The sequence below is a fragment of the Pleurodeles waltl genome, chromosome 6 (assembly GCF_031143425.1).
Source record: "Pleurodeles waltl isolate 20211129_DDA chromosome 6, aPleWal1.hap1.20221129, whole genome shotgun sequence".
Lineage (NCBI taxonomy): Eukaryota > Metazoa > Chordata > Amphibia > Caudata > Salamandridae > Pleurodeles > Pleurodeles waltl.
In genome coordinates, this window is record NC_090445.1 from 1,170,741,766 (window position 1) to 1,170,768,528 (window position 26,763).

Genomic DNA, 26,763 nt, shown 5'->3' on the forward strand with positions numbered 1-26,763 from the left:
TAACCAACTGCTGATTTTGATAAGAGCCCTAGTTAGGAGTTTTTCTAAATTAATGTTGCTAAATTGTTTTTGCATGAAGTCCCACATGCCGATGCTAATTTGAGGTTAGACGAGGATTCCATATGTCGCACGATGCAATTTGAGATCTTGTTATGCTGACTAAATGTATGCCATTAGTTCATTACAGATTATCGTATTAGTGATTTGCATAGCTATTATCGAATGCCTTGTGATTCAAATGCTACATAGATTGCACTTGTTTCGCCGCTACGGACAGCTATTAATGTTCATTTATGTTTATCATTTGGTGTTGAGACACATCTATATCGTGCTAGCTTTGTTAATATAGGGAAATAAATTCACTAACTTTGAATAAACTGGTGTGGTTATTCCTGACTGAAAGGTCAGGGTTCGCCAAAATGTATTCTGGATTAATTGTTAAGTGTTATGTTGATCAAGGTATCGCTTATGTTCGATATTGATTATTGATTTTAATGAAATTGATTGATTAAGAGTACGGAGAGTCCCACTTAGTCAAAAGATTCATCGGCCTAAAGAGCGTCCGAATACAGGTAAATTACGAGTACGAACCGCTCTATCAGTAGATGGTAGCAGAGGATGGTTTCGTCTTTTGGGACCCTGTACTCTTAAAGTACATGGTGTTGAATTAACGGTTTCGATTTTGAGACCACACTCGAGAAGTTGAATTAGATTTTTCTTGGGTAAAACAGATTGACAGAATGATGATGGGCTAGGTCCACCGCGACTTTCCCGGGATCTCGGAGCTTGCGAATGGAGGGAATGGAGGTGTGGATTCGGCGTTGGCGGTACTAGTGATGGTATGAGTGAAGTTAGGGTTTTGCGCTTGCACAGCTTATTGCCACAGGGTGTGTGAAAAGGTTGCAAGGATTTTTTTTCTTTTAAAGGATAGCGGAGGTGCGACTCCGAGTGTAGAAGTAGAGAAGTCGTCGAACTTCATAGAAATAGCGGAGGTGCGGCTCCGAGTGTGAGAGTAGGGAAGTCGTCGAACTTCATGTGCGTGTGGCGCTTCGTGCATAAAAAGGTCCACGTGGTTGTTGTTGTTGAGACGGGCCCTGCGAGGTCAAGAGACTCCGGAGTATGTTGATCCATGTTGTGGTCTGGGCGGTTAAGTAGGTTGATCGGGCGTGGTCAACGAGTCGGTACGTGTGTTAGGGAGTGAAAGAAACTTCGACTTCGGGCTTTGACAAGATTCTAAGTGCACTAGAACAGATCATTGACAAGTTGAGAGTAGGTCTGCGGGTCAGATTTGCTTGTGAATGTGGGGACCGAGAAAGACGGAATAGCGGCAGAGGCTAGTGAAAAGTCCCTAAGGTCCTGAAGCGACTGTGTTACCCTTCCTGTAGTAAACCGACAGATCTGTTTTAGTTTTTGGTAGCTCGCGATACATGCAAGAAGTTGTTACGAGAGGAGCTGAATGAAGGAAGACTAGCCGCGAGGCTTTGTCAGCCGCAGTGTGTGTGAGTGTGACGTCACTAGGAGCCGCGCTGGGATAGGTTGGTTGCAGAGAAGGGTCGCGCACGGATTGGACGCAGTCCGTGGGACTCGATTGGAAGGGGAAAGGCAAGCGAAGAGTATTCCGGGAATTAAAGTCACCTATTGATTACAAACTTTGTGAAATAAAAGACGAGAAAATGAAATTCTTTAAAGCATTCAGGAGCGCGATGAAGGGGGAGTCTTACATTAAAGCGAGCGTAGGAGAGGAGACGCCACCCGAGGGTACACCAGCTTACATTGTAATGGAAGAGAAGGGGGTAGCTCCGTGTCTATGGCTAAAGCAATGGCACAAGTTGACAGAGAAACATGGGAGTGTAGCGTTCCCGATACATGGGACATTCAATATAAGGATTCTAGAGAATTTGAGATTCACGATGTACGACATGAAGGTGCCTCCAAGGCCAGCCCAGTTTGAGGCTCTAGCGATTTGGGAACTAATGGCCAGACAGCAACAGCAGAAGAAGTTTGAGACCAGGATGAGAAAGGTAGAAAAGACACTAGCGGATGCTAGGTGGGATAATGCACAAAAGGTGTGGAGGTCAGATGTATTGCAGGGGATAAAATTGTTTCCCGCAATTACTAAGGAAGAAGAGGAGACAGGTAAGAAAGCTACCTGTAAGACGGACAGGAAGTGTTCCAAGGATAGAGAGGACGAGGAAAAGTTGAGAAGAGAAGAGGAGTTAGAGGATGAGGAGTTAATAATGCAATTGCTGAACGACCGTCCACCGCCTTATGCAGAGAGTGGACAAGGTCCAAGTACCAGTTCTGCCCCTCCGGCACCGGTACAGAACAGTGAAACCCAGAGTTCAGGAGCGTCATCGGGATCTAAGGACCCGAGTTTACCGTTCACCCCGCAGATACCGCAGGTTAGGAGAATATATCCAGATGTGCCCATGCTGAAACCAGCAGAAAATTATCAGCCGCAGATGCCAGGGTACTACAGCAGTGACAACAGTGCAGGAATGATTATAGATCCAACCGTAAGGGGAGGACAGAATGGTCACAACCAGACATTGACACAAGCTGAATCAACTCAGTTTTTGATGCCTCAAAAGCAGATGCAGGGAGGAAACGCACATGCTCAGATGACGGGGAGTCAGATGGGCAGGCCGACAATGATGACCCATAGTGTGGGAATGAACGTGCCTCAGAACATGGGAAACGGACAAAACCCAGATGCGATATCACTACCCATTACTGTAGGTCCACCGGTACCTCTGTACAGTCAGCCTAACTTGGGTATGAGCGGTCAGGGATCAATGCTGCAGAACGGGACAGAAAGGAGGTGCATAGAAAACACTCCAGGGATAACTCCGATAGCGGCTCAGCCAAATGGATCTGGGTCCTTGATGGAGTTTAGTCCCATATGTGCTCAGTCAACGCTGGTGAGGTCGAGCCCCCCACTGATAATACCTCTAACATCGAACACTGAAAAGTTGCCGCAACCATCAATGGCAGTCGACGTGAATGCTACACTTATGGGGTTGAATGCGCAACAGCTGACGCAGTGGTTCAACAGTCTGAATTCCACACAAAGCTCAGCCAGTGGGAAGGGAGAAGATTATATGAATAGGGTCAGGTTGAACATGGAAGCACAAGAATTGGTGGAAGGGACTATGGGTGTGAATAGGTTAGAGTCCTACACGGAAGAAGAGCTGAGGTATCTATGTCCCAGGATAACAAAAGAAGTGAACAAGGTACACAAAAGCTTGCAGGAAGTAGCTGACAAAAACGGGGTTGACATAGACAAGACAAAACACTTGAGCAGAAGCTACAGGTTGGATTTTGGGGCCACAGATTTTGAACACATGAGGTCAGCAGGCATGAAGGCGCACCTTAGAGAACTGCTACAGAGTGCACAAGTGTGGAGGTGTTTAGACAAGTGGGAAAGCAGGTGGGTAAAGAGAAAGGAAAAGAGGAGGGACAGTGCTACAGAGCATAAGGAGAAAAGACCACAAAGCAGCGAAACAGTAACCATGTTACCAATGAGGGAGACAGCAGGGGGAAAATTAATACATGTACCATGGCACAGAAGTGACATTCAGTCTTTTACGGATGATTTTCCCAAACTGAGAGAGAAACCGATTGAATGGTATCAGCAGACTGACAGGTTTGTGAAGCTTGCAAAATGTCTCTGGGAAGACCTGAATACTCTCTTTGAGATTGTGGTTCCGGCAGATTTGTGGGAGGATTGCAAAAGAGCGGTAGGTTGGCCGACAAGTGAACCAGAGAGAGACAGGGAGACGGGTGCACCATCACCTATGGTGATGAGCTTGTACTATAAGGTGATTGAGCATTTGAAGACGAAGGTTGCCGCGAAAAATGTGGATTGGCAGAAGATTGATCGAACTGCCCAAGAGGCTAAAGAATCGATTCATAGTTACTATGAGAGGCTGTTGAAGGCGTTTAAGAACTACAGTGGCACGGAAACAATAGAGGCGAAGGACATGCTTCATTTTGTGTTTAGATTTGTGGAAGGGTTGAGACCAGAAATAAGTCAGATGATAAAGTTGCATTTGATTTGCTGGCAGTCTAAACCGATTGACGAAGTCTTGAACTATGCGAAATACTGTAGTGACGAAATTGAAGTGAAACAGAAAAAGCTGAAAGAGAAGGTGATGATGATGCAACTTAAAGCAGCTCAGACAGGTCTGCAAGGTTTGCAAGGGATGCAAGGGTTCCAACAGCAAGTGCCGCAACCGCAGTCGCAGTTGCAGGGAAACATGGCGTTTCAGCCACAGGCCAGAGGCAGAGGCAGAGGAGGTTTTGTGAATAATGGCCCGGATTTGAACACTGTTGTGACGGGTGTGCAGGCAATGAAGAAGGTGATGCCATGTCACGTGTGCGGAATTGTCGGTCATTGGAAACGCGAGTGTCCGATGGTGGTGCAGGAAGGTGCAGGTGCAGGTGCAGGTGCAGGTGTTGGTCAGCAAAACAATGATGTCAATGCATTTCAGACAATGAGGGGACCGAAAATGAGAGGTCCAAACCCAAATTTTCAGACAGTAAATCAGTTGCAGGGATTACAACCTATGCAGCCGCAGCAGATGCAGATGCCTCGTATGCAGATGACGCAAATGCAGCCAATGCAACAGCAGTTACCCATGGTACCTAATCAGCAAATGCAAATACCCTTGGCACCAATGAGTCAGCAGCAAGTGATGGTTCCTCCACAGGTCTCGGGTCAGGTAATGAGTACAAATGGTACCGTACAACAGTTCCCATTACACAGTGAGAGTGGAATAAACAATGTATGGGAGAGTTAAAGTTCAGAAGAAGAAGGAGATTGTGTGCTTGCAGCATCCTTGGAAGTTGATCAAAGGGGTCCGTACGTGGAGAGAAGAGTGATGGGTCATCGTGTCTCATTTTTGGTTGACACGGGAGCCACACGTTCGACTGTTAAGAGCAGTGAAGTACCAAATTTGCCACTCTCAGGGAGGACAGTTCAAGTGGTGGGAGTAGCAAACAGACATCTGACGATCCCAATTACAGATCCGGTACCAGTCAGCATCGGTAACTATCAAGGGGTACATCAGTTTGTGGTATGTGACTCAAGCCCGATAGCACTATTAGGGAGAGACCTATTGTGCAAATTGGGTTGTTCAATCATGTGTTCGAATGAAGGAATAACAATACAGACGAGCAGTGATGGGGAAGAAGAGGACAGTGTAGAGGGGGATGAGATGGAAACTGTAGATGAAGAGTATCCTCTGATTTGTCTTTTCCCGATGATAACTGAAGAAGATATTCCAGCCGAATTACGGGAGACAGTCGGAAAGGAAGTGTGGGACATGACAGGGAAAGAGGTGGGATTGATGAAAGGAGTGGAACCAGTGAAAGTGACTGTAAAGCCCAATGCAATCTTTCCCCAGACCCCACAATACCACATGCCACAAGACACCCTCATGAAAGTTGCTCAACTTATTGACGAATTTGTAAAACAGGGGGTACTGAAAGAAGTGTTGAGCAGTCCATGTAATTCACCAATAATGGGACTAATAAAGCCGAGTGGAAAGGTCCGACTCGTGCAGGACTTGAGGAAAATAAATGACATTATAGTCAAATGCTGCCCTGTCGTACCAAATCCAGCTGTGATAATGTTCCAGGTCCCTTGCGATGCCGAATGGTTCTCAGTCATCGATTTGTCACAAGCGTTCTTCTCGGTGCCTCTTCATGAGGACAGCCAATTCCTCTTTTGTTTCAAATTCCTGGACAGAGTATACAGTTGGTGCCGAATTCCTCAAGGGTTTTCTGAGTCACTGTCAATCTTCAATCAGATTCTAAAGAAAGATTTGGAAGCATTAGAATTGCCATTCGAGTCAACCCTAGTACAGTACATTGATGACTTACTGGTTGCATCAAAGACAGAAAGTGGCTGCACAGCCGATACCATTGCTCTGTTGAACCATTTGGGAAGGAATGGACATAAGGTGTCTCCTTCCAAATTGCAGTTCTGTCAGAAGAAAGTGAAATACTAGGGTCACCAGATAGAGAAAGGGTCACGGAGAATAATGAAGGAAAGAATAACCAGCGTACTTCAAATGAGTCCACCAAAGACAAGGAGGGAGGTGAGGAAGTTTTTGGGAATGGTGGGTTATTGTCGCCAGTGGATTCCCAACTTCTCGACTCTAGCAAAGCCTCTACTGAAACTGACCCAGAAGGATGCTTTGGATCAAATTGAGTTGAAAGGAGATGAGATGGATGCTTTTGTTGAACTGAAAGAATGCATGTGCAGGGCTCCAGCTTTAGGTATGCCTGACTACACAAAGCCTTTCACATTGTTTTGCCACAAACGTGATGCATGTTCTTTGTCTGTCTTGACTCAAGCCCATGGTGGCGTAAACAGACCAGTAGCGTATTTTTCAGCTACTTTGGATCCGGTCGCAGCAGCACTCCCAGGGTGTTTGCGCGCTGTAGCAGCAGTTGGTATCAGCCTCACTCAGAGTGAAGGAATAGTGATGGGACACCCAGTAACAGTCATGGTCCCTCACTCAGTTGAGATACTTTTGACCCGCTCCCGAACGCAGCACATGACTGGAGCAAGGCTCACAAGGTATGAAACGATAATTCTGGGCTCACCGAATGTGCAGCTGAAAAGGTGCACTACGTTGAATCCAGCAACATTGCTCCCTGGAGAAAATGCTGAAATTGAGAACGCTGAAGACGTCGAGCATAACTGCCTTCAGGTGACTGAATTTTGCACAAAACCTCGACCGGACATTAAGGATACTAAGCTTGATGAAAATGATCAAATTCTTTTTGTGGATGGTTCATGTCTAAGAGATGGGATGGGGATTTTGAAAGCAGGATATGCTGTATGTACTGTAACAGGGGTCTTGGAAGCGGGATGGCTTCAAGGAGTCTATTCTGCACAAGTAGCAGAACTTGTAGCCCTCACAAGAGCATGTCAACTGTCTGCATTGATGAAAGTCACCATTTACACTGATAGTCAGTACGGGTATGGGATTGTGCATGACTTTGGACAACTATGGTCACAGAGAGGTTTCCTGACTTCTTCAGGATCCCCAGTGAAGAACGGGGAGAGGATAAGGGAATTGTTACACGCCATTCAAGTGCCAGCCGAAGTTGCAGTGGTAAAATGCAGTGCTCATACGAAAGGACAGGACTATGTTTCTTTGGGAAATGCATATGCGGATCAAGTCGCAAGATTTTGTGCCTTGAACTGTATATTACTCAGAGATGAATGGAATTCGATAAGTGAACCAGAACTCGAACCAGCTGAAGCATTTGCCTTGAAGGTTGTAGATACAATAGATGAATTAAAAGCATTACAGAATAATGTCAGGGAGGATGAAACAGATTCCTGGATTAAATCACAATGTATAAAAAGACCAGACGAGTTATGGGTTTCAAATGAGGGAAAATTTGTTTTGCCAAACAGTCTCTTATCACAGCTTGCGCGGTTCTATCATGGGCAAGCTCACCTAGGGAGAGATGCCATGATAAGATTGTTCAAAACTGATTGGTTTAACCCCAGATTTCGTCAAGCTGCAGAAGCAGTTTGCCATCGATGTGTCACTTGCCAGCAGATGAACCCAGGAAAGGGAACAGTTGTGAACGCGAGCCACATTGGCAGGGCCAGTGGCCCATTTAGCCGAATGCAGATGGACTTCATTGAGATGCCTGTGCATGGAGGTCTAAAGTATGTGTTGGTGATTGTGTGCATTTTTAGTCACTGGATTGAGGCATACCCCACACGTAGAAATGACAGCCTTACAGTTGCAAAGCTATTGCTGAGAGAGTTGATACCACGTTTCGGATTCCCGATCTCTTTAGAATCAGATAGGGGAAGTCACTTCAATAACGAGGTGATAAAGTTACTTTGCGAAGCGCTGAACATTGAGCAAAAGCTGCACTGTAGCTATCGCCCTGAAGCCTCAGGACTGGTGGAGCAGATGAATGGTACACTGAAATCGAGAATGGCGAAAATATGTGCATCGACAAACTTGAAATGGCCTGACGCATTGCCCTTAGTGCTAATGTCAATGAGAAACACCCCTGATAGAAAGACTGGATTGTCTCCGCATGAAATTCTCATGGGCAGGGCTATGAGACTTCCTGCAGTTCCCGCAAACGCGCTTTTGAATATTACAGATGATATGGTGTTAGACTACTGCAAGGGTCTGGCTGACGTGGTTCGCTCTTTCTCTCACCAGGTGGAAGCGACCACCTTGCCACCGATCCAAGGTCCAGGACACGCACTGAAAGCAGGTGACTGGGTCGTGGTAAAGAAGCACGTGAGGAAGTCGTGTCTGGAACCCCGTTGGAAAGGCCCTTTCCAAGTGATCCTGACGACATCTACCGCTGTGAAGTGTGCGGGGGTTCCCAACTGGATTCACGCCAGTCACACAAAGAAAGTGTTGTGTCCCACAGAGGAGGAAGTTGAAGCGCTGAAACTGCCAGTGTCTGACAAAACAGTGCTGAGTGCTGAGACAGAGCAAAACCGAACTGAAAGCGAACAGGCAGAAACGGGAGAGAAAGAGATATTCTCTGAGGACGAAGAGACCAACTCGCTTGGGGGAGACCAAGGAGAAAGTTCAGACAGCGACGAAGCAGCTGAAGCTGACAAAGAACCTGAAGCAGCTGAGGGTAGCAAAGAGCCTGAAGCAGCTGAAGGTGACAAAGAACCTGAAGCAGCTGAAAGTGATAAAGAGCCTGAAGAAAGTAACGGTGACGAAGGGCTCGAAAAAGGTGAAAAAGCAGGAGAGCCTGATCAGAGGAGGGCTTTCCCAGAAGCAGACGATACAGAAAAAGAAAAAGAGAACGTGATTGATTCCCCAGAAGGAGGGGACAAGTCAGAACTGAACGAAAAGGTTCAAGCTTCCTCAGAAAAGATCGCAGGTCCATCAAATGGACATGGTGCAAAGAGAAGACTAAGCATATCACCAATAAAACAAAGGACTGAAGAAAGTCTGAACGAGGGAGGAAGGCCAAAAGTGAAAGAGAAAAGAAAAGAAGTAATTGTCGGGGCGTCATCCCCGAGTGAAGAAAAAGACTCGACAAAAGAGGAAAGTACCAGCGAAGCAGAATCGAAAAGAGAAGCAAAATTGAAAAGGAAAAGGATACCGAACAGAAGATATTCCGGTCCTGAATGGGCATATGCAGTCAATGACGATTGGACTGACGAGTTTGTATCTCTAAGCATTGAGAACGAAGAAGAAGAAGAGATACCAATAGAAAAGAAAAGTTTTATGGACTCCGTTGATTGAAAGGGTAATAAATGATATTGCTTGCTACAATATAACGTGAAACAAACAACCAGCTGAGACATTGCTAAACCGGATGAGACTTGCTGAACTGATAAAGACTGAGTTATTGCCGAATTGAGACAAATGCTGCTAACCGATAAGTGACTGGCCTCCTGAAGAAGACGGTGTGAACATTGCGCTCGCTCAGCTTTGTAACTGAATTGCTAAATAGTTTTATTTTATAGGTGCTTCCAGCTCTCTGATTCTATATAGATCATGACGCAAAACAATAGAAAGAAATATTGTAAATATGTGTGTATAGGCTTGGTAATTACATGTGTACTAATAATAATGGCAATTGTGCTTGGAATGCATGGAAAGGGTGAGAATGAGAATATTGAGGCTTCTACTTTTGCTCCTGTTACTGTCACTGAACTAACCGCATTGAAAAGATTAGAAATAGATGAGAGACTCTTGCATGATAAGAAAGAGCTTTCGTATAACGTTTTCTATCGCTTGCTAACCGAATATGTTGAGACTATGGATGCAAAAGATTGTTATGTGTGTACACAGATACCGACATCAGTAAAGGAAGGGGTGACTTATCACCACATGCCTCTTACATACGGGATTACATGTAGTATAGTAATGTCTAGGTTTTATGGTCAAACTAACATACAGTATTTTTACTCAAATTATGATGTTACCTTTGCATATGTTCCTATAATAGCGCAGCTAAGCCAGATTGCTAAAGATTGGGATGCTAAAATAATGAGGGAATTTTTCGAGCCAATGCAACCTTTTGAAACGGCTCACGCTCATAGGGAAAATCTTACCTGCTCGCTCTCTGCAGTAGAAATAAGCTTTTTAGATCGCACAGATGATAGAAGGGCACAAATGAAGGCGAAATTAGAAAAAGAGCTACATAAGAGGACCTCAGTAGATAATTATGATTTTGCTGCAATAAAGACACAAGGGAAAATAGCTTTAGATGCTTGGCATGTAGGGAAATTTTGTATATATCGAGGTGAATCTTATTATGACAATATTTTTGTAGGAGCAAGTGAGTGTAAACATACGTTTATCTTTAAGGCCAAATGGACATTCATGATGAACGGACTTGACCCTGTCATTCCAGGTGTATATTACATTTGTGGGTATAATGCCTATTATCGTCTTCCAAAGGGATGGTGGGGGAGATGTTATTTGGGTATAGTGTTCCCAAAGGTTTATCAACTGGATGACCTATCGATGATTCAAAAGACATCTGGATCCCATCGTATCCAGAAAAGAGAGACCGCAGCTGCTGTGGTAGGAGATATATTTGGAGCCATGATTCCTTCATTGGGAGTTGTGCTGAATTCCATCAAAATAAGAAAGTTGTCTACTATAGTGGATAACATGTTGACAAAGTTTTCAGGTGCTATAATCCTGATAGATGCTGAACTTGCAGCGGAAAGAGCTATGACTCTTCAAAATAGGCTTGCTTTAGACATTCTTTTAGCAAAGGATGGCGGCGTTTGCAAAATGCTTGGTGCACGACACTGTTGTACATATATTCCTGACAATAGTGTGAAAATTAAAACTATGCTTGCTAATCTAACAAAAGAAAGTGCAGATTTGAAGGAACTGAAAGAACCAGGAGTGTGGGAGAAGGTTGGAAAAGGACTTGCTTCAGTGGGACATTGGATTGGAGGAATTTGGAATGGAATACTGCTAAAAATAATAGAGGGAATTTTGATAGTTATAATTTGCATATTTGGAATTTGGGGAATAAAAAGGGGAATAATAATGATTATGGAAAGAATTAAAAGAAGGAAGGAAGAGAAAATTATGAAAAGAATGGCAGAAGAATACAAAGCGCAAACTAGGGGAATTAAAAGGAAAAGAGAACTGACAGAATTTTAATGGAATAAAATTTGTGGGCGTGGTTTGGTGTTTGATGAAGCAGAAAATGAAGGTTTTACATTTATTAACGCGTAAACGTAGTGTGAAATAATCATGTGTGACTTTAACCGAACTAATAAAGATTGTACGGGGACAAAATGTGCCCTTAGAGTAGTTTGCCAACATTTATAAGCGTGCTTTGTATAACGTGATGTACTAGAATCGCACTAATCCGACATAATCGTAAACGTGTGCTATGATTTGCTCGTTTGAAATGTTTTAGCTTAGCATTACTTTAGTGCAGGCTTCGGCCTAGTTGCCTGGTCTCATGGTTTAGATGCTCGTATTTTTCCACTGTGCTAATAAACGTGTATTTTTGCTTGAAGCTGTACTTTTCCACAGAAACCGTTCACATGCTTATCTTAAGGTTTCGTGCCAGCCTGGCATATTTCTCTTTACTCCAAGGTCGATCTGCAGGTGCGGACAATGGAAGCTCTGAAAGTGAGTTAATTGGCATAAAATGTTGCAACTTGCGTACCCATCTCCAAGGATAATGTATGCTTAAGTAAAAGCTTGAGAACTGTCGTTTTTGATTGGACAATTTGAAGCTAACCTATGAACCCTCCAATGGAAGACCCTACTGGATTTGAACTGTTGTCTATAAAAACCAGGTGCACGAGAAGAAGGTAGCCATTGCGCTATCATCAGCCATTATTGGACATCCCGCCATTTTGTAGACTTTGCAGCTATTATGGCCCACTTTGCTGCGACGCCATTTTGAAAGAGACTTTAATGATTCTGGCCCTAGAGACTTTAACTTTGATTTGTCCCTTTGCATGAAGTAGTAGTTTTACCTTGCCGCCGTGAGGCAATTGCCCCGTCCACCCCTGCCCCTTTGCCCCGTCCTATGCTGATCGAAACGGTACCCATGCTGACCGAAGAACGGTACCTGTGAGACGAAGACTTCCTTGATTGCTGATCGTAATTGGTAAATATGAAAGGAAATTATACAATTGCATTGTGTTTCTTTTAGGTAACCAACTGCTGATTTTGATAAGAGCCCTAGTTAGGAGTTTTTCTAAATTAATGTTGCTAAATTGTTTTTGCATGAAGTCCCACATGCCGATGCTAATTTGAGGTTAGACGAGGATTCCATATGTCGCACGATGCAATTTGAGATCTTGTTATGCTGACTAAATGTATGCCATTAGTTCATTACAGATTATCGTATTAGTGATTTGCATAGCTATTATCGAATGCCTTGTGATTCAAATGCTACATAGATTGGACTTGTTTCGCCGCTACGGACAGCTATTAATGTTCATTTATGTTTATCATTTGGTGTTGAGACACATCTATATCGTGCTAGCTTTGTTAATATAGAGAAATAAATTCACTAACTTTGAATAAACTGGTGTGGTTATTCCTGACTGAAAGGTCAGGGTTCGCCGAAATGTATTCTGGATTAATTGTTAAGTGTTATGTTGATCAAGGTATCGCTTATGTTCGATATTGATTATTGATTTTAATGAAATTGATTGATTAAGAGTACGGAGAGTCCCACTTAGTCAAAAGATTCATCGGCCTAAAGAGCGTCCGAATACAGGTAAATTACGAGTACGAACCGCTCTAACAGTAGATGGTAGCAGAGGATGGTTTCGATCCATCGACCTCTGGGTTATGGGCCCAGCAGCAGGTCGCCTTGTGTGGCTTAATACATTTTACTCAGCAGTTGTGTTTCCCTTTCTCCCCATTGCGTGGTGCAAGGGTAATGCAAGTGCCTGATAAATATGGCCCCCTCTGCCTGATATTGGGGGATTTAACATATTTTAAGCACATTGCAAGCAACAGCTTGGTCACCAGCAGCACTAGCACCACGGATTTGCAACTAGATCTGTTTTTTGTTTCTGGATCGAGGTATTATGTAAAGTATCCTGTTTTGGGTCACATTATGCAGTTCATTAAGTCAGTGTGGCGAAGGCACTAGTAGCCCTCCTTCATTATTTTTCTGTAGCCAAACATGCATTATGATAGAACCCAGCACCTTTACCCACATATCTTGGACTGGATTTATTGGCAATTGGATGTAGGTTGTCCACAAATCTAGATGTTAATTGAATCCTAAAGAAGAAATTAAAATGTAATAAATTAAAGTGTGAATTACCCCACATTATGGAGGTCTGCTCAGTTCTAGCAGTCTCCTTCTCCCTGTTCCCTGTCAAGATCATTAGATAATTTCTCATATGGGTCTTCTAAGGTGCACTTCAACATTTCATGTAGTGCTTGGTATGGTAAGGTAACTTTCTCCTCCCATCCACATGGCTAAAGATGAATACTTGATCTCAAGATTTGACATTCTATTTCACCACATACCTAGGTAAGTTTGAATGCCTAGTGATCAACCCATACATCATAAACTGACACACGTCTTTTGAACGTCTACGCTGTTTGTCAGCTGATTGTAATTTCAGAGAACTTGTACCTACTCTGCCTTTCTCATGCACTTTTTGATGGCAATCTATTTTTTTAATTTCTTCTATCCAAATCTGACTTTTTCTCAATTTATATCAGTATCAGGCTACAAACAATGCCCACAGACAAATGTAAATTTCCCCAAAATTTGGCTGGCTTTACCAGCATTTTAAAATGGCTACCCAAAAACAAACTGAAAGCCTTTGATTATGTCAGTAAACAGAGTGAACCAGTACAGCGTACTTATTACTTCAGTAGTGTGGTGAGTGTGTGTATATAGTATTTTAGCAGACTCCTCAATTGTCTGGTACTCAAAATATATGAAGGGGCAAAATCAGATGCAGTATTAATAAAGTCAAATCAGGAAACCCTTTTCAAGAGGGTGACACAAAATTGTTTTAAGAGCAGCAGTGTTATTGTCAATAGAAACAAATAGTGACGACGGAGGTTAGCTAAAAAGATGATGCAATTCAAGTTCAATCAATGGCAACAATTCTAGTAGGGTGATGCAAGTTTCTTTGAGAGGGTGGGCGTATTAAACTCAATAGAGGTAAACCACTTTACGAGGATGATGGTGGCTTGGGAAGATTGTACACTCATTAAAGCCAATTGAGGTGTAACACCATAGGATTAACTTCAGGTGAAACATTTATTGTGTGAATGTTCTCTGAACTGTGTCCTTTCTCCATGACACATTCTGCAGGTCCTGCTTTTTTTACAAATCTATTAAAACCCGCCCCTCCACCCCTAACTAGGATTTTAGCTTGTATTCTGTGGATTCCAGTGCCTGAAGGTAGGAACGTTTTATAAGTTGAAATTTATTCTCTCATTCAACTATTTGTAGTGGGATAAAACATATGGCCAGATTTTCAACAAATTGGCGTAGGGCTGTGCTGCGCCAAAATCAGCAGCGCTGCGCTGCGCCAGTTTTGAAATGCAGAGATGCCCTGTATTTACTAAAATACAACCCACCCCTGCATTTTCCCGTTCGCCGGTGCAAAATTCAGCTGCCTAGCGCCAATGCAGACATCCTTGCAGCATTGTGCAAGGGTGTCTGCATTGAGATGATTGATTGTTTATGTTCAGGAAGGTGTCAGTTCCTGCACATAAACAATGTACAATGGCGATTTGGCACTTCTATGTGTGCTATATAATGCAGCACACATAGAAGTACCAAACATTATTTTTGAATGATTGTTTATGTGCAGGAAAGACAACGTCCTGCATATAAAGAATCATTCATGGTGGTTTTGCTCTTTCTATGTGTGCTGCAGAAAGCAGCACACATAGAAAAAGCAAAAATGAGGAGAAATAATAGCATTTCTCCTTGTTGCACTATGCTAATGCCACCCCTGGGGTGGTGTTAGATTTTGGCGCTGGCACAGATTAACAGATTCTTGTAAGTCTGGGGCAGCGTCAAAAGAAATGGGTGTTGCAGTGGAACGCTCACAGAAACACCCATTGCATGCCCCTCTGCCGCAGAAACTGCATCGGGGGGGGGCAATATTTACAAGGCAGTGTTAAGCCACAAAAAATGTCTTAGCGCCGCTGTGAGAAAGTAGCCTCTTTCTAGCCTTGTTACCCCCACTTTTGGCCTGTTTGTGAGTATATGTCGGGGTGTTTTCACTGTCTCACCTGGATCCTGCTAGCCAGGGCCCAGTGTTCATAGTGAAAACCCTATGTTGTAAGTGTGGTTGTTATGTGTCATTGGGATCCTGCTAGCCAGGACCCCAGTGCTCATAAGTTTGTGGCCTACATGTATGTGTTCCCTGTGTGATGCCTAACTGTCTCACTGAGGCTCTGCTAACCAGAATCTCAGTGGTTATGCTCTCTCTGCTTTCCACATTTGTCACTAACAGGCTAGTGACCAATTTCACCAATTTACATTGGCATACTGATACACCCATATAATTCCCTAATATATGGTACTGAGGTACCCAGGGTATTGGGGTTCCAGGAGATCCCTATGGGCTGCAGCATTTCTTTTGCTACCCATAGGGAGATCTGACAATTCTTACACAGGCCTGCCAGTGCAGCCTGAGTGAAATAACGTCCACGTTATTTCACAGCCATTTACCACTGCACTTAAGTAACTTATAAGTCACCTATATGTCTAACCTTCACCTGGTGAAGGTTGGGTGCAAAGTTACTTAGTGTGTGGGCACCCTGGCACTAGCCAAAGTGCCCCCACATTGTTCAGGGCAAATTCCCCGGACTTTGTGAGTGCGGGGACACCATTACAGGCTTGCACTATGCATAGGTCACTACCTATGTATAGCGTCACAATGGTAACTCCGAACATGGCCATGTAACATGTCTAAGATCATGGAATTGTCACCCCAATGTCATTCTGGCATTGGGGAGACAATTCCATGATCCCCCGGGTCTCTAGCAAAGAACCCGGGTACTGCAAAACTGCCTTTTCAGGGTTTGCACTGCAGCTGCTGCTGCTGCCAACCCCTCAGACAGGTTTCTGCCCCCCTGGGGTCCAGGCAGCCCTGGCCCAGGAAGGCAGAACAAAGGATTTCCTCTGAGAGAGGGTGTGACACCCTCTCCCTTTGGAAATAGGTGTGATGGCTGGGGAGGAGTAGCCTCCCCCAGCCTCTGGAAATGCTTTGATGGGCACAGATGCTGCCTATCTCTGCATAAGCCAGTCCACACCGGTTCAGGGATCCCCCAGCCCTGCTCTGGCGCGAAACTGGACAAAGGAAAGGGGAGTGACAACTCCCCTGACCTGCACCTCCCAGGGGAGGCGCCCAGAGCTCCTCCAGCGTGCCCCAGACCTCTGCCATCTTGGATTCAGAGGTGTGCTGGCACACTGGACTGCTCTGAGTGGCCAGGGCCAGCAGGTGACATCAGAGACTCCTTCTGATAGGCTCTTACCTGTGTTACTAGCCTATCCTCCTTCCTAGGTAGCCAAACCTCCTTTTCTGGCTATTTAGGCTCTCTGCTTTGGGGAATTCTTCAGATAACGAATGCAAGTGCTCACCAGAGTTCCTCTGCATCTCTCTCTTCACCTTCTGCCATAGGATCGACCGCTGACTGCTCAGGACGCCTGCAAAACCGCAACAAAGTAGCAAAGACGACTACTGCAACCTTGTATCGCTTCATCCTGTTGGCTTTCGCGCCTGTTTCCTGGTGGTGCATGCTCTGGGGGTAGCCTGCCTCCTTCTTGCACCAGGAGCTCTGAAGAAATCTCCAGTGGGTCGACGGAATCTTCCCCCTGCAACCGCAGGCAACAAAAGACTGCATCACCGGTCCTCTGGGTCTCCTTTCAGCACAACGAGCGTGGTCCCTGGAACTCAGCAGCTCTGTCCAAGTGACTCCCACAGTTCAGTGACTCTTCAGTCCAAGTTTGGTGGAGGTAAGTCCTTGCCTCCCCACGCTAGACTGCATTGCTGGGTACCGTGTGATTTGCAGCTGCTCCGGCTCCTGTGCACTCTTCCAGGATTTCCTTTGTGCACAGCCAAGCCTGGGTCACCGACACTCTAACCTGCAGTGCACAACCTTCTGAGTTGTCCTCCGGCGTCGTGGGACTCCCTTTTCTGACTTCGGGTGGACTCCGGTTCACTCCCTTCTAAGTGCCTGATCCGGTACTTCTGCGGGTGCTGTCTGCTTCTGTGAGGGCTCCCTGACCTGCTGGGCTCCCCCTCTGTCTCCTCATCCAAGTGGCGACATCCTGGTCCCTCCTGAGCCACAGCAGCATCCAAAAACCCTAACCGCGACCCTTGCAGCTAGCAAGGCTTGTTTGCAGTCTTTCTGCGTGGGAACACCTCTGCAAGCTTCTTCACAACGTGGGACATCCATCCTCCAAAGGGGAAGTTCCTAGTCCTCTTCGTTCTTGCAGAAACCAAAGCTTCTTCCATCCGGTGGCAGCTTCTTTGCACCCTCAGCTGGCATTTCCTGGGCATCTGCCCACTCTCGACATTGTCGCGACTCTTGGACTTGGTCCCCTTGTTTCACAGGTACTCAGGTCCTGAAATCCACTGTTGTTACTTTGCTGGTGTTAGTCTTCCTTGCAGAAACCCCCTATCACGACTTCTGTGCTCTCTGGGGGTTATAGGTGCACTTTACACCTACTTTTCAGGGTCTTGGGGTGGGCTATTTTTCTAACCCTCACTGTTTTCTTACAGTCCCAGCGACCCTCTACAAGCTCACATAGGTTTGGGGTCCATTCGTGGTTCGCATTTAACTTTTGGAGTATATGGTTTGTGTTGCCCCTATACCTATGTGCTCCTATTGCAATCTACTGTAACTTTTCATTGCTTGCATTACTTCCTTTTGCTATTACTGCATATTTTTGGTATTGTGTACATACATCTTCTGCATATTTGGCATCCTCATACTGAGGGTACTCACTGAGATACTTTTGGCCTATTGTCATAAAAATAAAGTACCTTTATTTTTAGTATATCTGTGTATTGTGTTTTCTTATGATATTGTGCATGTGACACCAGTGGTATAGTGGGAGCTTTGCATGTCTCCCAGTTCAGCCTACGCTGCTCTGCTATAGCTACCTTCTATCAGCCTAAGCTGCTAGAAACACCTCTTCTACACTAATAAGGGATAACTGGACCTGGTACAGAGTGTAAGTACCCCTTGGTACCCACTACAAGCCAGGCCAGCCTCCTACATTGGTTGTGCAGCGGTGGGATAAGTACTTGTAACTACTTACCACTTTGTCATATTGTACTTTTCATAAGAGAATAATATACAAAACAAGTTCAGTATATGTACACCTAACCAAAACGTTTTGCTTTTCTTCTCTTACACTATCTGCTAAGTGCTGAAAAGTACTCCTAAACTTTCTAAAAGTTTTAAAAAGTTGAAAAAGTTTTTTTCTCTGTTCTTTAAAAAGTCCTAAAACTTTTTCTCTCTTTTATCTATCCCTAAACCTTTTTCTACCATGTCTGGTGTAGTAACTCCTCTGAATTTGGTCAATACAACTTATGACCACCTTAACTTTAAGAGCCTAAGGAGTCTCTGCATTGATAGAGGTTTAGTGGTAGGAAAGAACCCTGCTAGAGATTTTCTGTCTAATATGCTTATTGAGAATGATAAGGCCCAGGGTGGCACCTCATCTGAAAAGTTGATAGATAGCTCACACTCTGACTCAGGGGATGCCCTTGAGGGAGTGTTACAGGATTCCCTTCCTAACCTGCCCCTTAGCAGACCACCTAGCAATGCTGGCAGTAATAGAAGCTCCCATCACAGTAGGGATGTTTTTGTTCCTGGAGGCCAGGTTGTTAGAGTGCCAACTGTTAGGGACAGGTCTCCCTCTGCTCATTCAAATCTTTCTTCTGTGTCAAAACATTCCCAACCCACTCACCCTGATGACAAAATGTTAGAAAGGGATCTCAATAAGTTGAGAGTGGAAGAGACCAGGCTGAAGCTTAAACAGCAACAGCTGGCTCCAGACAGGGAATCCCTAGACTTAGAAAAAGAGAGACAGAGGTTGGGGTTTGGACCCCATGGTGGCAGCAGCAGTATTCCTGATAGCAATCCTGTTAGAGAGCATGATTCCAGGAATCTGCACAAGATAGTTCCCCCTTACAAGGAGGGGGATGACATTAACAAGTGGCTTGCTGCACTTGAGAGGGCCTGTATGGTACAGGGGGTCCCTCAAAGGCAGTGGGCTGCTATCCTATGGCTATCTTTCAATGGAAAGGGTAGGGATAGGCTCCTTACTGTGAAGGAAAATGATGCCAATAATTTTACAGTTTTGAAGAATGCACTCTTGGATGGATTTGGCTTAACCACTGAACAATACAGGATTAAGTTCAGAGAAACCAAAAAAGAGTCCTCACAAGACTGGGTAGACTTTGTTGACCATTCAGTGAAGGCCTTGGAGGGGTGGTTACATGGCAGTAAAGGTTCTGACTATGAAAGCCTGTATAATCTAATCCTGAGAGAGCATATTCTGAATAACTGTGTGTCTGATTTGTTACACCAATATCTAGTGGACTCAGATCTGACCTCTCCCCAAGAATTGGAAAAGAAGGCAGACAAATGGGCAGAACAAGAGTGAACAGAAAAGTTCATACAGGGGGTGACAAGGATGGCAAGAAGAAAGATGGTGAGAAATCTCAGGATAAGCATTGGGATAAGGGTAAAACCAAAGACCCTTCTTCAAATCCTAAACACTCTTCAGGAGGAGGGGATAAAACAAATTCTTCCTCTTCTTCACAACATACACACATTAAAAAGCCTTGGTGCTTTGTGTGTAAAATTAAAGGCCATAGGCCAGGGGATAAGTCCTGTCCAGGTAAACCCCCTGAGCCTACCACCACTAATACATCAAGCTCTAGTGCCCCTAGCAGTAGTGGTAATAGTGGTGGGACTGCTGGCAACAGTCAAACTAAGGGTGTAGTTGGGTTCACTTATGGGTCCATCATAGAAACTGGGGTAGTCAGTCCCAAGACAGTTTCTGTCACACCTAGTGGCATTGGCCTTGCCACACTGGCTGCTTGTCCCCTTACAATGGATAAGTACAGGCAGACAGTTTCAATAAATCGTGTTGAGGCCCAGGCCTACAGGGACACAGGTGCCAGTATCACTTTGGTGACTGAAAACCTAGTGTCTTCTGAACAACACATCATTAGACAACAGTACAAGATTATTGATGTCCATAACTCCACTAAGTTTCTTCCCTTAGCTATAGTTCAGCTTAGTTGGGGTGGAGTTACTGGCCCTAAGCAGGTGGTAGTGTCACCTAGCTTACCTGTAGACTGTCTCTTAGGTAATGACCTAGACACCTCAGGTTGGGCTGAGGTAGAGATTTATACCCATGCAGCCATGCTGAGTATCCCTGAGGAATTGTTCCCTCTCATTTCTACTGAAATGAAAAAGCAAAGGAGAGAAAAAGGCCTGAAAACTCAGGATCCCTCTCCAACAACAGGTAAAAAAGGGTATCACAGTATCCCCTAACCACTCTGCCATTCAGGATACCATTCCTGTGGTGGGAGAAACCTCTCCTGGGGTGGCACCTGTTCCAAGGGAATCATCAGCTGGCATAGCTGTACTCCCTGAGGTGGAAGTACCTCTCTGTGGGATAACTAATATTGGTGAGAAAAAGAGCACCATTTTAGTTAACATGGAGCATCCCTCCAACCCTCCCAGAGAAACTTTAGTGCAGAAACCCTGCACTGCCTCACAACACTTAGGACAGCAGCCCTGCCCTAGTGTGGAGCTCATAGGACAGCATCCCTGCCCTGCTCCAACTCAAGAGAAACAGCATCCCTGTTCTCTCTTACAGCCATATGGACAAAGTTTTTGCCCAGCTATGGCTTTACTGAGACAGCATCCCTGTCTGGCATTCTCATCACTAGAAATAGGTCCAGTGGACAATTCCCACTGCTCTAAACTAAAACGTACTCATAGAAACTCTGAAAATATATATTCACATTGTTGCTTAGCTAAAAAACTTAAAACAGGGTGGTTTACATCCCCACAGGGAAGTAACCATATAGTGGATGAAAAAGGGAGTAACCAGTCTATTGCAGAGCTACTCTCCACTTATCACCACTTAGACAATAAAGTCTCAACTGGCCAAGGTTAGCCTTATTGTCCTTCGTTTGGGGGGGGGGGGGGTTGTGTGAGAAAGTAGCCTCTTTCTAGCCTTGCTACCCCCACTTTTGACCTGTTTATGAGTATATGTCAGGGTGTTTTCACTGTCTCACTGGGATCCTGCTAGCCAGGGCCCAGTGTTCATAGTGAAAACCCTATGTTGTAAGTGTGGTTGTTATGTGTCACTGGGATCCTGCTAGCCAGGACCCCAGTGTTCATAAGTTTGTGGCCTATATGTATGTGTTCCCTGTGTGATGCCTAACTGTCTCACTGAGGCTCTGCTAACCAGAACCTCAGTGGTTATGCTCTCTCTGCTTTCCACATTTGTCACTAACAGGCTAGTGACCAATTTCACCAATTTACATTGGCATACTGGTACACCCATATAATTCCCTAGTATATGGTACTGAGGTACCCAGGGTATTGGGGTTCCAGGAGATCCCTATGGGCTGCAGCATTTCTTTTGCTACCCATACAGAGATCTGACAATTGTTACACAGGCCTGCTAGTGCAGCCTGAGTGAAATAACGTCCACGTTATTTCACAGCCATTTACCATTGCACTTAAGTAACTTATAAGTCACCTATATGTCTAACCTTCACTTGGTGAAGGTTGGGTGCAAAGTTACTTAGTGTGTGGGCACCCTGGCACTAGCCAAAGTGCCCCCACATCATTCAGGGCAAATTCCCCGGACTTTGTGAGTGCGGGGACACCATTACACGCGTGCACTATGCATAGGTCACTACCTATGTATAGCGTCACAATGGTAACTCCGAACACGGCCATGTAACATGTCTAAGATCATGGAATTGTCACCCCAATGCCATTCTGGCATTGGGGAGACAATTCCATGATCCCCCGGGTCTCTAGCAAAGAACCCGGGTACTGCCAAACTGCCTTTTCAGGGTTTGCACTGCAGCTGCTGCTGCTGCCAACCCCTCAGACAGGTTTCTGCCCCCCTGGGGTCCAGGCAGCCCTGGCCCAGGAATGCAGAACAAAGGATTTCCTCTGAGAGAGGGTGTGACACCCTCTCCCTCTGGAAATAGGTGTGATGGCTGGGGAGGAGTAGCCTCCCCCAGCCTCTGGAAATGCTTTGATGGGCACAGATGCTGCCCATCTTTGCATAAGCCAGTCTACACCGGTTAAGGGATCCCCCAGCCCTGCCCTGGCGCGAAAATGGACAAAGGAAAGGGGAGTGACCACTCGGCTGACCTGCACCTCACAGGGGAGGTGCCCAGAGCTCCTCCAGCCTGCCCCAGACCTCTGCCATCTTGGATTCAGAGGTGTGCTGGCACACTGGACTGCTCTGAGTGGCCAGGGCCAGCAGGTGACGTCAGAGACTCCTTCTGATAGGCTCTTACCTGTGTTACCAGCCTATCCTCCTTCCTAGGTAGCCAAACCTCCTTTTCTGGATATTTAGGCTCTCTGCTTTGGGGAATTCTTCAGATAACGAATGCAAGTGCTCACCAGAGTTCCTCTGCATCTCTCTCTTCACCTTCTGCCAAAAGATCGACAGCTGACTGCCCAGGACGTCTGCAAAACCGCAACAAAGTAGCAAAGACGACTACTGCAACCTTGTATCGCTTCATCCTGCTGGCTTTCTCGCCTGTTTCCTGGTGGTGCATGCTCTGGGGGTAGCCTGCCTCCTTCTTGCACCGGGAGCTCTGAAGAAATCTCCTGTGGGTCGACGGAATCTTCCCCCTGCAACCGCAGGCAACAAAACACTGCATCACCGGTCCTCTGGGTCTCCTCTCAGCATGACGAGCGTGGTCCCTGGAACTCAGCAACTCTGTCCAAGTGACTCCCACAGTCCAGTGACTCTTCAGTCCAAGTTTGGTGGAGGTAAGTCCTTGCCTCCCCACGCTAGACTGCATTGCTGGGTACTGCGTGATTTGCAGCTGCTCCGGCTCCTGTGCACTCTTCCAGGATTTCCTTTGTGCACAGCCAAGCCTGGGTCCCCTACACTCTAACCTGCAGTGCACAACCTTCTGAGTTGTCCTCCGGCGTCGTGGGACTCCCTTTTCTGACTTCTGGTGGACTCCGGTTTACTCCTCTTCTAAGTGCCTGATCCGGTACTTCTGCGGGTGCTGCCTGCTTCTGTGAGGGCTCCTTGACCTGCTAGGCGCCCCCTCTGTCTCCTCATCCAAGTGGCGACATCCTGGTCCCTCCTGGGCCACAGCATCATCCAAAAACCCTAACTGCAACCCTTGCAGCTAGCAAGGCTTCTTTGTGGTCTTTCTGCATGGGAATACCTCTGCAAGCTTCTTCACGACGTGGGACATCCATCCTCCAAAGGGGAAGTTCCTAGTCCTCTTCATTCTTGCAGAAACCAAAGCTCCTTCCATCCAGTGGCAGCTTCTTTGCACCCTCAGCTGGCATTTCCTGGGCATCTGCCCACTCTCGACATTGTTGCGACTCTTGGACTTGGTCCCCTTGTTTCACAGGTACTCAGGTCTGGAAATCCACTGTTGTTGCTTTGCTGGTGTTAGTCTTCCTTGCAGAAACCCCCTATCACGACTTCTGTGCTCTCTGGTGGTTATAGGTGCACTTTACACCTACTTTTCAGGGTCTTGGGGTGGGCTATTTTTCTAACCCTCACTGTTTTCTTACAGTCCCAGCGACCCTCTACAAGCTCACATAGGTTTGGGGTCCATTCGTGGTTCGCATTTAACTTTTGGAGTATATGGTTTGTGTTGCCCCTATACCTATGTGCTCCTATTGCAATCTACTGTAACTTTACATTGCTTGCATTACTTCCTTTTGCTATACTGCATATTTTTGGTATTGTGTACATACATCTTGTGTATATTTGGCATCCTCATACTGAGGGTACTCACTGAGATACTTTTGGCCTATTGTCATAAAAATAAAGTACCTTTATTTTTAGTATATCTGTGTATTGTGTTTTCTTATGATATTGTGCATGTGACACCAGTGGTATAGTGGGAGCTTTGCATGTCTCCTAGTTCAGCCTAAGCTGCTCTGCTATAGCTACCTTCTATCAGCCTAAGCTGCTAGAAACACCTCTTCTACACTAATAAGGGATAACTGGACCTGGTACAGAGTGTAAGTACCCCTTGGTACCCACTACAAACCAAGCCAGCCTCCTACAGCCGCCTTGTAAATATGAGTAATGCACAGCGCCACCAGAGCGCCACACAGTGGTATTGGACTTGTAAATATGCCTCATAGTTCCTCCAAAAGTGATGCCCTTGAAGATAAGCAAGGGAAATGATTTTAAGCATGGAAACTGGTGAAGGTTTGGTAGGTGGGTAATCCTATTAACATAGAAAAAATGTAACAGTTTTAGGAAGATGAGTCAATTTGAAGTCTGACAGATGCTGATTTGCAGAGAGAATGACCCCACCAAAGTGAATGGAGGAAAACCATGTTTAGAAGTATGAGGCTAGTTTGGTTAGGAGGTAATCCAATTAAGGTCAAATGAGGTAAACACTCTGAAGAGGGTGATTAAGAATGATCCCATTGCAGTCAATTCAGGTAAAGTATAGCAGATATCACTTTTACGTCAAGGGCATATATGTGAGAATTTGTTTGAACTATTCTTGTGGTGGATATTGGTGGATAGGGCCCATCAAGGGGGAGTCACCATGAGTTGATGGGCAGCATGAAATGGGTTTCTACCATGTGAGTAACACCGGTTGAGTGGGCTATTCCAGACATGGAGATTTATGATTTTCAGACTACAGGGATTGAATATCGGTAGCATGTAGCGGAAGACAAAACAAATACGCCTGCCAGTATCCTAAAACGCAACATGTGCAGTGCATAATGGACCAAACTATATGTTTCCTCCTTTTTGAAGTAGCATCAAAAGTGAGCACATTTATTTACTTTATCTACAAAGGAATAGGTTAGGCATGTGGCCAGACAGGATAACAGGTGTATACAAACTCTCGTCAAGATGAATGGATGCAGTCGCTCCCTGTTTTAATTCTTTTTACATTGTTTATCAATGAGGTGGTGCAAGTCGTTACCAACTGCCAAAATGATGCTCCATCCTTGAATAACCATTAAATTCCAATTTTGCTATTTGCTGATGATTCCCTCCTGATCTCCAGAACTCCTATGGGTCTCCAGGTACTTGTGGATAAGTTTAGTTCATTCTGTGTTGACTATGGGCTTGAACTCAACCACAGCAAAACCAAACTCATGACCCTGGGCTGTGGTCCCACAAAGAGATACTCAATTTTCTATAATGGAACCCCCCTAGGTATGGTAAGCTCCATAGATTATTTGGGGGTGAGAATTAGCAATAACCTGTATTGGGGGCCCCAAATCGATAAAAGCTTAGCTCTTCTGGCACAGAGATCTGGGGCCATTTTACGCTTCCACAAGTCCACCTCTGAGAGAGTGATTACTCCAACTATTAAAATTTACCGAGCAAAGGCACAGAGCGCTGCAGTCTATGGGGCAGAAATTTGGGGGCCCTCGAACATTAGCAAGTTAGCAGTGGGGGAAAACAACTTTGTAAGGTCAATCTTGGCCTGTCCTCGCAATACCCCACTGCTGCCAATGTTCTGGGACCTCGGCCTTCCACGCATTTCAGATGTAATTGCCCTACGACCATTGCTTTTCTGGGTCCGTGTATGGACCACCCCTGAGCTACCCACATACAAGGAGTCTATTCAAGACATTCTAGATAGACCAAATGTACTTAACATTTCCTGGTTTAACCACATCTCAAAATGGTTTCATAGATTGGGTCTTAGTGAGTTTTGGAGTCATCCAGAAAGTATAAGGAAGGATCAGAAGAATCATCTGAAAACTGTTTACTGGATACATGTCAGGGAAAACTATCTGCTGTGCTCAACTCACGGCAGATTGACGTCACAATTCTTTTATTTTAAATGGTATCCATATTTGGAACCTTTTATGGATACAATTCTTGATCCATTAAGTAAGAGTCTATATATTCAGTTCAGATATGGTTGTCTGCCTCTTAAGTCCTATGGCAGTACGCGGAGTGCGATCCCAAGTCCTGACACTTGCCCGAGCTGCAATCAAATTTCAGAATCTATTGTACATTTCATGTTTATGTGCCCTGCTTATTTGATTGCGCGTCGGAAGTGGTTACGATCTGTGTGCAGTAATATGGGGACAAGACACTGTATTGTTGCCTTAAGGATCATGATGAGGGAAACTTCTCTCCCTCTATCTTGTGCGGTCAGCAAGTATATTGTAGCTGCTTGGCATATACGTACAAAACTTTTGGGGAAACAATGATGATGAGGACCAAATGCTTAAAAAAAAAAAATAATACATAAAAAAAAAAGTGTTTTAGCTGCCAAATTTTAAATACACACCTAGACTGAAATAAAACCCCATGTTTAATTTAAATGTTAGGTATTAGGGGGTTAGGTGTCTTTTTTTTAAGGAAAATAATTTTATGTGTTTTAAGGCTGACATATATGTTTTTATCTCTTTCTTATCTTTTTTAACCTAATTCCTATCTGCTCTTTCATTTAAACGTTGGTTGTTTTGCTTTTATGGTTGAAAGTAACCGAATAAAGCTATGTGTTGATGATGATGAATTCTTTTACTGCATTCTTCCCATCAACAACCATGGGTAATA